Source organism: Oryzias melastigma, linkage group LG5 (genome assembly GCF_002922805.2).
Source record: "Oryzias melastigma strain HK-1 linkage group LG5, ASM292280v2, whole genome shotgun sequence".
Lineage (NCBI taxonomy): Eukaryota > Metazoa > Chordata > Actinopteri > Beloniformes > Adrianichthyidae > Oryzias > Oryzias melastigma.
In genome coordinates, this window is record NC_050516.1 from 892,437 (window position 1) to 909,183 (window position 16,747).

The 16,747-nt window shown below is 39.6% G+C and overlaps 1 protein-coding gene and 1 long non-coding RNA gene across 4 annotated transcripts in view; one reads left to right on the forward strand and one right to left on the reverse strand.

Moving 5' to 3' along the window:
- The window catches only part of cdh4 (cadherin 4, type 1, R-cadherin (retinal)), a 288,822-nt gene that overhangs the window by 90,547 nt on the left and 181,528 nt on the right, over positions 1–16,747 (forward strand). The gene's annotated exons all lie outside the window — the stretch shown is intronic.
- On the reverse strand, positions 7,898–13,238 carry LOC112144942. The gene is made up of 3 exons (XR_002918994.2): positions 12,288–13,238; positions 9,458–9,552; positions 7,898–8,181 (listed from the first exon to the last, which is right to left on the reverse strand). It is a non-coding gene; the product is annotated as an uncharacterized LOC112144942 (long non-coding RNA).

Below are 16,747 nucleotides of genomic sequence, written 5' to 3' on the forward strand. Positions count from 1 at the left end.
CTTTAAAAAAATAATATGACCTTTAGCTGTATTTTTTTTTTGCTATTTTTTTCTCAATAAAAAATGCAGTTTTTGCACATAACTTTTGGATTTGGTTTAGAATATACATATGACCGCTTGTTGGTAGATTGCTGCCTGTGACTTTAAAAACAGACAGAAGGAAAAAGAAGACCTAAAGTCATCTAGCTTATCTGCTAACAGTGTTAGAGGCAGCAAGAATGCTGAGAGAGTGCACACACTGCCCTCTGGAAGCCTCTCAGGTAGCAAAGCTCAATACATCAGAGCTGAGGGCTGCTAGATTTTACTCCTGGAATGCTGCTCTGACCTGCTTTCTCCCTGGACAAGCATGAGGAGGATTTCAGAAGATGTGAACATTCTGGCATTTCAAATAAAACCCAGCATTCCCTTGCTCTGCATACTGTCTTCTGAGATGAAATTTTGGCAAATACAGATCAGCTGTTATGCAAACTAAAGATGTGTGCGTCTGGCAGAAAGTGTGAAGCTACAAATTAAATAAAAAAAGACAATATAGTGAACATCAAAGCCAAATGGTCAAATGTCAGTGTGGGGAGGCGCAGCTCTGTCGCTGTGCTGCAGCTCCCTTCTTACTGTCTTGTTTCATCTCTGTCTTTCTTCCTCTTTGCTGCTTCAGACTCCAATGTGGTCTTCTGCTCTTTTCCTGTGATAAATGTGGTTTACAACCTGTGGACTGAAGGGAATTTGATCTGAACATGTAGATGTCCTACAAAAAAAGCAAATAATGCACATAATATAGTGAGGGATATGTCCCGGCAGGAGGAAAATATCTCTAAAATTTGATTTCAATTTTCCCTAATTCCTTATTTATTAGTTGAACAGATAAATGTTCCAGGTTGACAGAAAGCGCTCAGGACATCATCTTGACCAGAAGTTATCTGTCTGCTGGTTTTATGTCAGGTAGAATTTGACAAGACGCGTTGCATCAGATGGATAAGGGGATATGTTTTCATAAATGTCAGCATACATGCTTGGGCCTTTATCAGAGATTAAAACAGATCAAGCTTCCGATTACATCAAGAGGAAGACAGGCATACGATAACCTCACATCTAACACGGAAGAAGCATTTCTGGAGTCAGTCTCTCAGAGCACTGCACATTCATTCTTCTGACTCATCATAAGACAATACTGCTGCAGCAAGGAGGGGGGCAACATCTGTGGGTCTAGATATTTATTTATTTATGCATTTGCTCCTCTGCTGTTCTGTAAAGACGGGATGAAAGGAGGCGGGGACAGAAGTAATAAAGGAAATGGAAAATGGAGGATATGGGTTTATTGCAAGGTCAGGTCCATTAAGAATGCCGCTTCATGAACGGGGGGGCTCAGTGCATGTTAAGGCTTGCCTTACATCAATCATTTGCTCTCCAGCTTTGGTCCTGATGCAGAAAGCAGAGAGGAGCTAGAGTCATATTTCTGAGAAGTTTAGGTGACTGATGGGAAAAAAAAACATCCATTTCTGCTTTAGTTAACTTAACATGACAAAACTTAGATTTACAGCAAATATGAAGTTCATAAGGCGTGCAAATGTGAAAAAAGCAACAAAAATTACTTTTATCAAATTTGTGTATCTATTTGCCGATAATTTCATACATAAATGCTTATAGTTACATCATGTTTGTGAAAAAAACAAAGTTTACAAAAATTGTTGACATATTGTCCTTTTTGTACTTGCATATTGCCTTTTCTTTCTGAACACTGAGCAGATAATTCAATTTGTAGTTGTGAATCTGCATGTTTAACAGCAATTTAAAGGAGTGATGCTTTAAATCTGCACGAGTCTCCAGATGTGGATTTAAGCTTGCAGAAAAGGAAAAGAAAGTCCACATTCTTATCCTGATTTGTTCTTTTAATATTTTGCTAAATCTGAAAAAACGGAAAACTTAAATCATGGGAATTAATTTCTTTATTACCATTGACTGGCTGTAAATGATTCATGTTGTTTCTGTGATGTCATCCATTGGTTTTGATGCTTTGAGTTTAGCATTTGGTTTTCCCATTTGTGGTCTCTGGAGCTAAAAATGTTTTACTCATTACAAATTAAGTTGAGAATGTGTGTTGGATTAGAGCCCGATAGCTCACAGATTATGTTGTATCAATCAAAGTCTTGAGTCTTTCAGCGAGACTTAGTCACAGAAGGGTCAAGTCAACAAGTCACAAATCTCTTGTCACAAAACCAAATCAGCTCAGTTTGGTTGGATGTTTGTTTTCTATTTTTATTTTTTAAATCAACCTCTGTTGTGAAAACCACTTTGTAACCGGAATCAAAATGAACTGAATTTAATTGAACGTTGAAAAAAATGGAACAAAGAAAACCACTCACAAGTTTTCAACACCAAGTCACAACTCTGTTTTGGAAGACATTTAAGTCTGAAGTTTGTTTATGTGAAAATGACAGGAGGCAAGAGCTGGTGTTACCAACAGTGTTGACAACACAGTGATCACTATAGTCTGAGAAAATACGACTCCTTTGATTGGTCATTACAGAAACTTCAGCTATTATGAACTAACGTGATTGTATTTTCACACAATAATTAGTTGATTTCAGTCAGAGTAAAGATAAGAGTCACAGCCACGATCAAGAACTGTACAATAGTTTAACCCTCTAATTCAACTCTTGATGCTAAATCGTGAAGACCCACTCCAATCACCTTTTGATATATTTTAAAAGTGTTCCCAGTGGTTATGATTAAGCTGTTTTTTTTAATCAAAAGTAAAAAAATAAAAATAAAATAAATAAAACTCTTATTTTCTTGGACATAGTTTCTGCAGAGCAGCAGTACAGAAGTTTAATAAAAAAATCAGGTGTGGAGTAAGACACCCTAATTTCCCATAACCCATCTGTTTACATGCTCTCCTACAAAGACGTACATGGATCTATTTGTCTGCAAGTGGATGCATAAGAATGGAGCAGACTAGGAAGCTTGTAGTCGGCTGACTTTAGCGCCTACATCACTGTTACAAGCGTTTTCCAACTGTATTTTTTATCTACTCCTTATTCGCAACAATTTGAATAAAAAAATGCAGTTTTTCCGCAAGATGTTAAAAACACCATTTTCATTGAAGTGGGTCTTTAAGCAGGGAGGTGTTGGAACGCTTTCTAGTCTTTTGGTATGACCCGACATTGCATTCAAACCCACTATTTCTTAGCCTCAGGTCAGACACTTTACCACTTAGCCAATGAGCTGGCAATGGATCTGCAAACTGCTTCGACTGTCCTGGCAAGCACTGTCTGCTTGAACCGAATGTCGAAGAGAAGTAGCTGTAGGTGAGTTATTTTCGGGCACTCTTGCGGAGCCCTCTCTCGGCAGCCTCAGCAGTGTCAGGAACTCCTCCTTCTCTTTCCTCCACTGCCCAGTGGAACCAGCCAGGCTCCAGGGAAAAAGACAACCTATCCAATGGTCAATTACACCATTAATTGCCTATCAGATCCAATTTGGCATTGCAGTAAATGAAGCAAAGTATTCTCCACTGTGTAAGGGAGAGCGTGTGTGCCATGCACATCTGAATGTGTGAAGCTCAACGCAGTGTGTTGCCCCTGTCATCCCCAATCAGTGGAATTGAAACATCTAATTGCCCAGCTCCTACTCGTTTGCCTTCCAAAACATTCCTTTTGTTTGCCTAATCAGGCACTCCCACACGCTCTTGCACGCAGTAGGACATCATGAGTGATGCACTTGGGCTTCCATGCAGATTCGCATGCAAGCACTGCACACTCCTCCTTGTTCACTCCTTTTATGTCCTAAGAGAGGAGCAAAAGTCCACAGCTGCACTGCTGGGAGGTGGAATAATTGAGGAGGAGTGCCTTGTTTTATAGATACTGCCGCTGGTGAATTTGCTGACGCATCCTTTAATTAATAACGCATTAGGGAGGATGTCCATTCCTAACCTCCTCAGTAGTCCAAGTTTGTTTGGGTCCTGGCAGTTCTTGATAAAAATTTCAAACACCTCTCTGTCTGCTTTTGTTCGATACAGCTTTCTCTTTCCAGTCTCCTTATCAGTTTTCCCCCTGTGAGCTTGCTTAAGTCTTAGATAAATGTTTAACTAAGTAAACAGCGTAGACTTGAACTTGGAGTGCTATTGATCTTTACCACTCTGCATCTGTAACTCACCCAAACTGTAATAAACCATGAGAGGACGAGGCTAATTGGACCACGGTGGGTGAAGAGCTCAGACTTCCGCTCTGCTCTGTAGTGCACATCCTCTCCTTCTTGAACACAAATGGAGGTGTAATCCAAACACTTACACACAGCCACGGTAACTAATACAAGCACACACTTCCATGCACACTGCTCAGCGAGCATAATGACCTGGCTGTTTATTAGATGTCTCATTATACCTATAATTGACCACTCGAAGACGTACCCGTTGATACATCCAGGGTGCCGTGTCAATTTTTTATGGAGGTTTGAATTGATTTATTTTCTCAGTGAAAGTGAATCGATGGAAATCTCATTAAGATCGAAGGTAAAGGTCACAGTAGGTGTGTTAAACGAGCGCCAGAGTGGTTCTTAACTATCTCCGTATAGTTTCAAAAATGCGTGCACTGCAGATGTTTGGTGTGGAAAATCCAGCTTCCCTGTGGTGCAGAGGTACAGCGGTCGACTTCTGATTGGAATTTCGCAGGTTCAGGTTCTGCTCTGCCTGTTTATGTGTCAAAGTGTCTTTGGGCAAGACACTGAATCCCAGATTGCTCCTGGTGGTTCTGGTGCTTTAGACCTTCTAACAAGATAATAAAGCAATATTAAAGCATAAACAATTTACACATACAACATAAGGGACTGGGCATCTTGGTATTGACCATTTTTTTTAAGACAAGTAATATTTCAGTGTGAAAATATTAGAAAAGAGTTGAGGCATCAAGTGAATGAATGATCTATTAAACTCAGTGTTTTACAAGGAACACCCATTCAATAAAATGCACAGATTATAATGGTATAGTGAAGGGTTTTTAGTAGGACTTTGAATGTTAGAGCACGTAATTAATCAAAAAGAATGAATGAGTTAATATTTACTAACGCAAATTAAACACACCTCGCGAAAAAACAGTCCTTTGCTTTGCCTTGGGAGTTCAGGCTTCCACGGCGTGCGTTAAAATACTTATATCCTACTTATACCATGATCACTTACAAAATAAATACATATTCAGTCATTTTTAGTAGTTTACTCTTGTTATTTCTTTGGTTTGGATCACTTTCTCACAAAAGGGGACAATTTGATCCATGGTCGGGCTCATTGTCATGATAACATGACAATGAGTCTCGAATGCAGTGTTAGAGGAAAGCGACATTTATGCTGATAGTCACGATAGGTTAAATAAATCAGTTCAGAGAAAAAATTACCCTCTTACTGCTTGTTGGAAAGTTTTGTTTTTAACCCTTGTGCCACACTAGGCATGTTTACATTAAAAGTGGGGTCATCTGGACCCCACAAGACAGCTCGAAGAACTTTTTTTTTTTCACTGGTGTCAATGTTTAGGGTTCTGCTCATCTTACTGTTGATGTGTTTTGTACATTCAATTTACACTTCTGGGTTTTCACTTGATAAATTAAAAATTTCAGACAACAAAAATGAAGAAAAATATTTTTCTCTGGGCTGTTTTCTGTTGAAAAACCCACATGTAGTCATATAAAATTTTCCTAATAAACATAATAATAATGATTAATCGCAACACAAAAGTGCAATTAATCTGATATTTTTTTTTTAATCGATTGACAGCACTAAGTAAAAATAAACGTTCTAAATGTACAGTTTTGCGGCAGTGGTCGGCAAATACTATAACATAAAAAAATAATAATAGCAATTAATTACACTTATATTAACCTGTTTATTTTTTAAAATAGATTCCCAGCCTTAATTTAAATATGCAAATATTAGCAAAAAAACACAATATGTGTGTTTGTTAGTGTTTTCCTTTCATTGGTCTGACATTATTGCTGTTGCTTAAAAGTTATTCTCCACTAACTTTGAGTCCAGCTGCAGTCCACATTTCTTTATTTAATCATAAAAGTTACAGTAATCCCAGTGCACACCACCGGTACACGAGAAAAAGTTCCAAAAGAACGAACCAGATGTTGATAGCTTCCAGGACAGAGCTGTACGAGATTCAGTATCCTACTTTAAGCCGATTTATGCCTGTGTGTCAAATCAATGTAGGCCAGCGTTACCCAGTTCCGGTCCTCAGGGCCCATGTGCACGCTCCAACACACCTGATTTAAATGACTGTCATTATCAGTCCTCTGCAGTGCTTGATTATGAGCCGAATCAGGTGTTCAGGAGCACGGGAGTGAAGAAAATGTGGAATCCGTGAGCCCTGAGGACAAGGATCGGAGAATGCCGCCTCAGGCTTGGATGCAGCTAAGATCCCTATGCCTACATCATAGCCCACGAAAATGTAACTTTGTGTAAGGTCAATGTAGACCACAGCAGCTGTGAGTTGTCCTCCCAAAGGCAATTTTCTCCTGCTATGTTATCCTTAATACTGAGCTCCATGTCAGCCACCATGCTGTGATCAAGTTGTCTGTTTTTCCTTAGAGTTTGCTGCAGAGCGGACTCAACAGTAGACACCTGCATCTCCAGAACAATTGGGTTATGACTGTAATCTGAATATTTCAAGATGTTTAACATTACAGCTCCTCAGCTTGTGGTGGATGCTTTATGACTAAGACGGATGTTATTATTGGATCACTAATCGTGAAAAAAGATAAAAGGTCACATGACTCATTTGTTTCTGTTAGTTGTTGCGCTTTCTGACTTATGCTGTCTTTGCCAGAGCTTATTAACATGAAGTCTTTCCAAGAATTGGTTAAATAGATGCAAAAAACTACCATCTGTGTTGTAATGTAATGAACACATAGTCTAAAGTCTGTGTCTGTGTTGTGTGCAATAGTATGTATGATACAATGATGAGGTTAAACCTTGGTGCAGTTTTCATGACTCTATGATATAGCTACAGTACGAATCTTGATATTGATTGTTCAAGTAGATCAACTTTTCATATGTTGCAATTGTGTTTTTAGTCAAATTTTAAAAAAATCTGTTTCATTTTCTTGGGTATAGTCTCTGCTGAGTTGAGGATGGGACTGTTGGCGTGGAGTAAGTCAACGCTTTCTATCACCCGTTTGTTTACATGCTCTCCCGCTAGATACAGCCCCTAACAACACTAAGCTAACATTAGCGGTTCAACAGAAATGTCGAGCTAAATCAGTTGTACAGTTTTGAGCTAGCTCTGATGAGGAAAACGAAGATGTACATGGATCTATTTGTTTACAACCAGGATGCATTGGAATGAAGTAGAGCAGGGCCTGCCGATTGTTTTTAAACAGCATTTTCTTCATCTGCTCCTGATTCACAATGATTTGAACAAAAAATACCCAGAAACAAAATTTTCAGCTTAATTTTCTTTATCTATTTCCTCCATCATTAATAAAATGCCACAATTACATGTTTAAAACACCAAAAGCACACTTTTTATTGGACTGGGTGTTTGGCTGAATCCAAATTCTTCCCCTACCCCTCCAATTGAATTGGCATTTCAAGGGTGATGCGTGTCTGAAATTGGGTTTTTTAAGGGTACAGCGAAGGAACTTCGAGTTCTGTATCCCTCCACTAGCAGGTCAAGGAGAAGCAACTTTGACTTTTTACCTTGTATAAATGAGTGATAACTCTTTTTTAATAAAAAGTTCCTAATGGTTATTTGTTAAAAAGCAAGGGCCTTTTGCTTTCAGTTTTAAACCAGTGTTCATCTGGAAGCTAAAGGGCTTGCCTGTGGCTCAAATACTCTCAATAAATGGAACAAAAACCTAGCATTGAGCAGCAAAAGAATGCAAGCAAAACAAAAAATCATGATATCATCTAGTTTTTTATTTATTTAATTACAGTCCTGTATACGGAATACATATATAAATATCAATAAAGTATTTGTCCCGTTTACAGGATCTTTGCTCAAGCCAAAAGCTTTGCCATCATGAAGAAACCACAAACATATCTTCAAATAAATGCTTCTCTCCTTAGCAACAGCTCCTGTGCAACTGTTTGTGTGTTCATCCATCAGAGATAAAACAGTGACCTGGTCTGATTGCTTTCCTGCGTTTTATCCACTGCAAGCCAGGATTTCTGATTGATCAAGCTTGATTAGAAGAAAGTGGCTGCAGAAAATGGATAAACAAAAGTAAGTCAAATTGGCACAAACCTCCATTAGTCAAGATGAAATACTTGTTTCCCCTGCAGAGTGCAATGTCCACATTTCTAAACAGTTTCATCAGTTGCTCAGATACTGCAGGGACTCTTACTAAAGTGCGTGGTTATTTGTACAGTATTGATAATATGTCTACGTTTCTCACTGCTGGTGGAAAATATGTTGAAAGCCCTGCAGGAGTTCAGGGTGTTCTCGACTGTTTAAAGACCCTGAACCTCGGTAAGTCCCAGTAAACTGTGCAAATGGATGCCTAAGGGAACATCGAGCATTTCCTTGACTTGATCCCCCCAAAGAGTGTTTGGTCAAGAGCTATTACACCTTCTACTCCCCCCTCCATACTCATTTTCTCTCCTCTTCAATGTCTCTCTCAGCCTCTTCCTCCACTATCAATGTGACAAGTGAACAATGATTCATATTCAGTGAGTGTGGACTGCAGACTATTTCACATGTCTTGTGAGCCTCATTCTGGTCACCCGGTGCTCTCGTTCCTGTCACACCGCACGGGTGTACTCGCCGCTTGGCGATAGTTGTGGTTTTAATTTGAGTGTCATGAAGTTGGCAGACCAAGAGGGAGCTGTTGTGCTTGCACGTCTGCGATAATTGATGTGATGTTTGTTTTAATAACCTCACTGAATGCAGGGACACGTGTCATTTCTTTCGTGTTCCTCCATGTCTGCAAAATGACAGTTCTCAGTACAGAGTCACTTCAGTGCCGCACTGTTGTGCATGTATATGCAGGTGAGAGTTCCTCATCCCCTGCTCCCTTTGGTTTCTGTCCGGGTTCCCACCCCAAGGGCTTGGTTTAAAGTAAATGTCACTTTTAATGGAAATTTTGATGGAGGTGAAACAACAACTTGGCATATTGTTTGTGTAAGTATAGCACAAAGCGAGACGAGTTGATGTCAGAGGCAGGGGGTGTTTCTCTCTTGATTGTACTCTTTAGGAATTCATTGGTTGCCTTTTTGATATTAGAGCTGCAGCAAATGTAGCCCCTCAGGCAAGCTGGGCAGCATGCGCTCTGTTGCTCTTTATAGATGAGAGCGCCAGGAGGAAATGCGTTTGCAGCCCAGCCTTGCAGAAACCAACCGGATATCAAGCCTTACGTGCTACGCTGCACAGGGGCATCTGCCCGCTCATTTCTTGTTTTCCTCTTATTTCTTTCAAGTCTTAATTGCTTTCATATCATGAATGTGTATGAGCTGCTCTCGCAGTAATGAAAAACAAACCTTCTTGCAAACTGGCATCATTTTTTGCTTGATTGGCTGCAGCCTCTAAAACGTTTCCCTGCTCTCTCATGGATGCAGCTGCTTCTCTGCGTCACCTGTGGGCACATTTTAATGTCAGTGGTGCGGCGAGTGATCATGGCACGCCACAGGCAACTCCAGAAACTTCCTCTGGATCCTGTTTGTCGTCATGCAGATATTAGCCGTAATATCATTTGCAGCATGCGGCCTTCATTTCTATGGTAACCATGAGTGTGGCCAATTCCCATTTGGAAGATTAGTAATTAATTTATCTCTATTGATCCCTTGTATCCCCCCAAGCCTCTCAGCAGGTTAACCTGAAAGCTGAAAGCTGCATTGTGGATTGAATGCACACTCTATCTTCAGATGGGATCACAAATCAAGCCCTATCGGGGAATGTCTGAAAGCATGCCAGATGCCTTCTAGTATGCGTTCTTTCCTACTGCAGAGGTAATGATTCATTTTATCATCCGAGACACAAAGGGACTAATTCAATCTTACAGCAGTCTTTGCTGTTCACAGGCAGGAAAACCACCAAAGGGAACCAAAAGGTAACTTTTTAAAATGTGTCATAATCATATTCAGACTAGATTTGGACCAATGAGCTAAATTGTCATTTTAATTTTTTGCTATAAGGGTTTTACATTGGAGGATTCTTTATTGTATGAGCACTGACAAATGCAGCATAATCCTTCAAATAAGGCAAAAGGTGCTTCATCATTAAAAAGCTGATACTTCACTCAGCTCTAATGGGTTTTGTTGACTATTTGGAAATAAAAAGCCATAATATGGTGGTTCTTTAGTAGCATGACATGTCAAAGCCGCCTCCAGTGTCGTTCTCAAACCACATAAAACTCTTAAACAATGGAGCCTTTGAGTTGACGCTATTCCTGCTGCTCAGTATTTGACTTTTTATTACATTTCAAATAAAAGAAGAAGAAAACCGGGGAAGGCTACTTTTAGCCAAAAGATGAGCTTTCTGAAGACATGCTGCTGCATCAAGTCAAAGGAGGCCTCCACATGTAGCCTCAATACTCACTAGTGGAGGGGTTAAGCTAAGTTCACGCTGCCTTTGGAATGCCTGGCGAGCGACCACTTCCAATGAAAAGTCTCTGTAAAAGCGTGTATGTAAAAGTTTTGGGTTTCCGCGTTCAAAACCCCTACATTCAAACTTAGCTACGTAAGGTATTACAACTGTTACATACAAAATGCATGACTTTTGAACGCATGTTAAATCTGATCTTTGACCAATCAGGGACTTGGATTTGGTAGTGATGTATGGATGGCGCCCATTTTAATTCACAAATGTGACAACTGTTTGAAAATTGTTGATACAGGAGAAATTAATATGCAGTTTGTACCTGACTGGAATTATATGACACCAAGTCTTTGATATATCGGAATAGAGGTTTGAAAGGAGAAAATTTTCTGAGATTTGAACAGCTTTGACATTTCGCACCAGGACTCCTCCAACTGTAGGTACATGGGCTAGCAGAAGTAGCAGAAAAAAAAAAGAGAGTGTCGAGAGTGAACACCATGAGCTGAAAGCGCATTCAAGAACTTTAGTGTGTCATGTAACACAGGTCACATGTCCGGTGTGTCTGCAGCTGTAGGCTGATATTTTCTATTATTAGCATTTTAGCATTCATTCATACATAGACCTCAAAGTGGTGACACTTCTGCCAGTCCAGGGTCAGAGGTCACTGTTTTTGATCATAATAGCACCAGAGCCTCCACAAATTAGAACAACAAAAATCAGTGGGTATCATCTTTAAGTCTAAAAAAAAAATATTGGAGAGGTTTTAGGATGGGGTATTTGGGATATTTTTTCCCTACCCCTCCGTCTTCTCTCTACCCCTCCAGTTGTAGGGGCATTTGAAGTAGTAGGGTTTGTCTGAAATGTTTTTTTAAGGGCTAATCTCGTGGTGGAGGGATACAGAGCCCTCCGCCGTGAGGATAAACCACGTTAAAATGTAAAACCACATTTAAATGTAAATAGTGAATTTTTGTTTTACCATAACCTTTTTAAAGTTATAAAGCCAATATTGATTTCCAATTTCTGAGCACTAGCAGCTCCACGCTAACATGGCTGACCGACGACTATTGATGACATCGTTGAGTGGGAGTAATGTCCGTATTTAAAGACGCTATTTTTTCTGATTTCTCTGTCTGGAGGACTAAATGTAGGGGTAGGGTGAAGTCGTAAGGGTAGGGGAAGAATTTGGATTCGGCCTAAGTGTCATTGTGTCAGTGCAGGCTCCCAACTCATGTAGACATTTATTCTAGTCGGGTAAAATATGGATGGAAAAATGAATATAAAAGTTTGCTAAACATCATCAGTAGTCTTTTTTTTTACCTGAACCTTCTTCTTTTTCACTCTTCATCATTTCCAGAGGAAGCAGCCATGGCAAACAGATGTCAAAGATAATTTTACAGACTGTCAGGGAACACATCCTGTCTGAATGACAGCCATCCTCGCCAGCTCAGCCCCTCAAAATGAAGCCATGTTTGATGCTTTTTTAGGGGGAGAGACAGAAACATAACTTCTTAACAACTGCTTTTCTATCTCTTTGTTTCTTTGGGGTTTTTCTAAAGTTTTTTTTATTATTATTATTCTAGTTTTGACCTTGTGGTTCAAGTTTGGGAAATAAATAGGTATCAAAGACAGAAAAATGAGAAAAGTGGAGGCAAAGCTTAAGACGAATAGTAAAACTCAAGACAACTCAGCAGGAGGCAAAAAAAGAAAGAAACAAAAACTGCCAAAGGAACAGCAGGAGGGAGAAAAGGAAAAAAAAAAGTAATGATAGCTCACCTTATGTCAGCCTCTGTGACAGAAATGACTTGGGAGTTTGGAAGGAGTCGTTGTCATGGAAACAGATTTTTATGCTGCTGACAGCCTGGTGATTCTGTTTTTCCAGTGAATGACAATAGCCACTGCTAAAGATGTTGTCTTGTGAAAAATAGATGTTGGCTGTCAATGGACCCGAGTGCTGACACTGACTTTGCCAAAGCCACATTGTCCGGCTCAGGCCACTGGGGATGTTCAGGCTGCTCTCTTCGTTTTATTTGAATTTGAAAAGCGCTTCCCACTGAGCCTGATCGAAATAACACACTGTGACACCCGAGATATGACATGATAGAACTGTGTAAAAATGAAAAAGCCCCACTGTCGTATCTCATGTTGGATAGTTAAATATCAAAAGCGAAAGACAGAAAACTGTCCTCTTGCTGTGAATTAAGCCCTTTAATCACACAAATGAAGAGCTGAACAGAGAAACTCATTACTTTTAGATCAGGATTAGAGGATGGATTTGTAGGCCATACCAACACTCACACCATGAATCTTCTGCCACATTCCACCGTCTGTCTGGACGAGCATTTTCACCATCACAACATCTCCCACTGTCTTCCTGGAAGTTCTGTTCCCAAGTCTTGTTTATCATGTCCGGCATGTTGTGCAATGGAGCCCCGTTTTAATTAAAAGTTGTCTTGTGTCCTTCCCTCCAACACAGAGAGGTGTGATTGCTGCTTGTCTCTTCAGCTCAACACAAACATGTTTATTTTTGGTCCCAGAATCATTTAATGGGCTTGTCAAAACTGATGAAAATTAGAGGAGGCAGAAGCAGCTGATAAGCCTCCCTGTTATTAGATGGGCTGCAGTGGTTTGTTTGTCCCGTGTGCAAACGTTCCTTTGTACTGTTGGCCAGCACTTTCCACAAAACAAATGACCCTGCACAGCAGCTAGACCTAATTCCTTCCCAAACAAAAGAATCCATGTTTCAAGTTTGCTGAAGTCACTCTTAGAGGAAGGAAAAAAGCGTTTGACACTTGCAGCGGCTGTGCATTAGTCAGCAGTACCTTTTGCCCGGCAGTTTTCTCAGCTTTCAGAAACACAGAAGCAAATAGACTTTGGATCTGCTCAGATTCACTCTGTCCTTTCTATCTTTTCCCTTCTGACATCACAAAACAGAGCAAAGGCGGCATTTTTTCTTAACAAATCCTCTAAGGCACAGAACAGAACTGAGCACACCAGATATATCAAACAAAAACTGGTCTTTTAGATGTGTATCAGAGAGTGTGCAGCTGTCACTCTGCACTTCAGACGCATGATCACAACTGTGTTTCTTCTTATGGAAAAAATATTTGGTCCTATTCGCAAATGCATCAAATTGTATTTTACTGGCTCTGTAGCAGACTGGAACGAGGATTCTTGATGGATTCTTTCAGCCTTTTTGCAAACATTTAGAGCTCTGGCACATTCGCTTTACTGAAAAGCTCCTTTATCTTGTGATAAGATGCAAAGATTGGCTTTATTCTTGGACAATTTGCTTTCTGTAACCTTTATTTAATGCATTTTTGTATCATGTCTTCAAGTCATCTGCCATGCCATAAAAATACATTTATGAATCTCTGAGAGGAAGCCAGGAAACAAAGAGATACATTAAAGTGAACTCATGAAATATATATTCAGGTTTCAGTTTTAAAGACCCACTTTGATGAAAATTGTGTTTTTGGGAACATGTTCATGCTACGATGATGGAGGACATAGAGAACATGAATCTTAAAATTGCATTTTTGAGTTTATTCAAATTGTCAGTCAGGAACAGATAAAGAAATGCAGTTGAAAAATAAGTGTGATGAGCAAGTTACTACGGCAGCCTACAAGCACCCTGCTCTGCTCTATTCTGATGCATACACTTGTAGATGACCACAGCCATGAACATCTTTGATTATTTCTCAACCGAACTGGTATCTGGCTCAAAACTGTACAGCTGGATAGCTCCCACATTTGGGGACTCGCCATATTTGTTGCATTGCTGTTAGGTTTGGGGTGTGAGGGGCTGTAAGGTAGTGAGAGAACGTGTAAACAGAAAAGGATAGTGGGAAATGGGTGTAGTTTTACTCTGTGCCAACAGTCCCACCCACAACTTAGAGTGGAGATTCTAATGAACTACTGCAGCTCTGCAGAAACTATGTACTTTTTTTATTTCGCCTCAACAAATGCAATATTCATTACTGACCACTGGAAAGACTTTAAAAATAGTTCAACACATTATTGGAGTGGAACTTTAACTTTCTTTTTTTATTTTCTACTCTTTTTTTTAGACATCCAACAATGTTTTTTTTTTTTTTTACCAACATAAAAACTCTTGATACATTTTCTGACCTTTACACCCATATAGATTTGGACAAATGTTTCTTAGTACTTTCTCTTGATATTGTCTTCTTTAAACAATTTCACTTTCTTCTCCATGTGCCCTGTTCAGAGTGGCAGAGAATCATGGTTATTTCAGAGCTCCTTCATCACTCCATAACCCCTAAAATAGTGCAGGACTATCAATCCCCTGGATTTTAATGCAATTCAGACACATGCTCACTATTCTTACCCCTTGTGCTATCATAAGCACGATAACGTTGGGAGTGGGGTCGTCTGGAACTCACAAGACAGCCACAGATTTTTAAAAATTATTTTTATTTTTATTGGTAGACATGAGATCCAGTCCACCTCTGTCACAGGAGGGATAACACGTCAAGGTAATGGTGAGGTCATCTGGACCCCATAACATAGCACAAGGCAAAAATGAAGTCGTCCATTTGCCCAAGTAAAACACAATACATGTTATATAAAGACTATTTATGAAACGGATAATTTAAAAAAAAGTAAATTCAAAAATAATTAATTCATATTAAAAATTCTTCAAAAAACAATGCATTCTTCTTCTTTTGATTTCGGCTTTTCCATTCAGGGGTCGCCACAGCGAATCAGCTTCCTCCATCTAACCCTGTCTTCTGCATCCTCCACTATAACACAAGCCACTTTCATGTCTTTGTTTCAAACGCAGTGGTTTAAATTTTCCAATCCAGTGAGCATCGATGCACACAAGTTTCCCACTGAGACTTCAAGGAAATTTCCAGGGCACTGGAGTTTGGGATTGTAGATTCAGATACTTTGGAAAAATGGTGAACACCCTTTAAAGTGCACTGAGTGGTGAGTAGTGTGGGATTTCAGACACAACCCATTTGCAACAGCCTGCTTTTGACCCTGTTGATGCCTTGATTATGGCAATGCTTTTTAATATATTTCTAGTGAATTCTAATTTTTGTCAAGATTTACAGTATTTTTTTTCAGTGCATTCCTGACACAATCACAGAGTATAAAACACAAAAACACAGGCAGGCAACAGAAACTGCTAAGAGCTTGCAAGTGTTTCCTTAGTCCCTCAAAAGAGGACAATGTGTGCAGTGTCCACTTAGAGCCTTCACCCTGACCGTTTAAGTGCTCAGTGTCCAGAACAGACCCCATCAGCTTCTACTTCTATATCTGACCCACTCTTTCACATTTCCTTCCATGCTATCAGCTTTTCTTGAAGTAGAAGCGACGATGCTGGTACAAGAAAAAAAAAAAAAAAAAAAAAAAAAAAAAAACGAAAAACAGAGTGTGGAGCCACTTATCAGCTGGAAGATCTAATTTCAGACTTTGAGGAAAGGCCTGCAAAGTGCTTGCTTGTCACAGCCACACCAATCAGGAGCAATGTGGGCTGAAGTTTTGTGCCTAAGGACATGTCATGCTTTGGCTTATTCAGCAACTAGTCAATGCAAATCTCAGACCCTAAAACTTACTATTCTAGTGGTATGGTGTTCAGAATCGGATTTAAATTCTGGTTGGGGAAATGGAATTAGCCCTTAATTCACCCTTTAGTGCTACCTACACACTGGGCATGTGATGCGCTTTCAAGAATGTGCTAAACATGGTTCTTTAATGCACTTTTAGAACGTAGAATGACTTAAACTTGAGTGGGGACTCATAAATGCCAGTGTTTTGAATGCAGAAGCCCAAAATCTGCATATACTGTGCACATGCTTACATAGACTTCATTGGAAGGGGTCATTTGAATGTGTTTTTTCCGAGCCTGGTGTAAACGTTGCAGAACACCGGAGCAGTCGCTGGCGACACCTAAATAACACACTCTTTTGTATCGTAACTTTTTGACCGTTTATGCGACCAACATGAATCAACTGATTCTGACATGGAGAAAACAGATTTTCGTATCAGCTTTCAGTGCAAAGCCGCCTTTTAGCTGATTTGCATTGACTGAGTAAGAACTTCACTACTAAAGGGTCACATATTAGTGCAAGGCTGCTTTTCTGCGCTGTCATACGTTGCCCAATTAAGTTAATTGTGTCAATGATTGAACAGTTACAGCAGTTGAAAGATGAACACTATAGAGCTAAAGCTGAAACAGTTAAAGGAAATATAATCTTTAAAACATA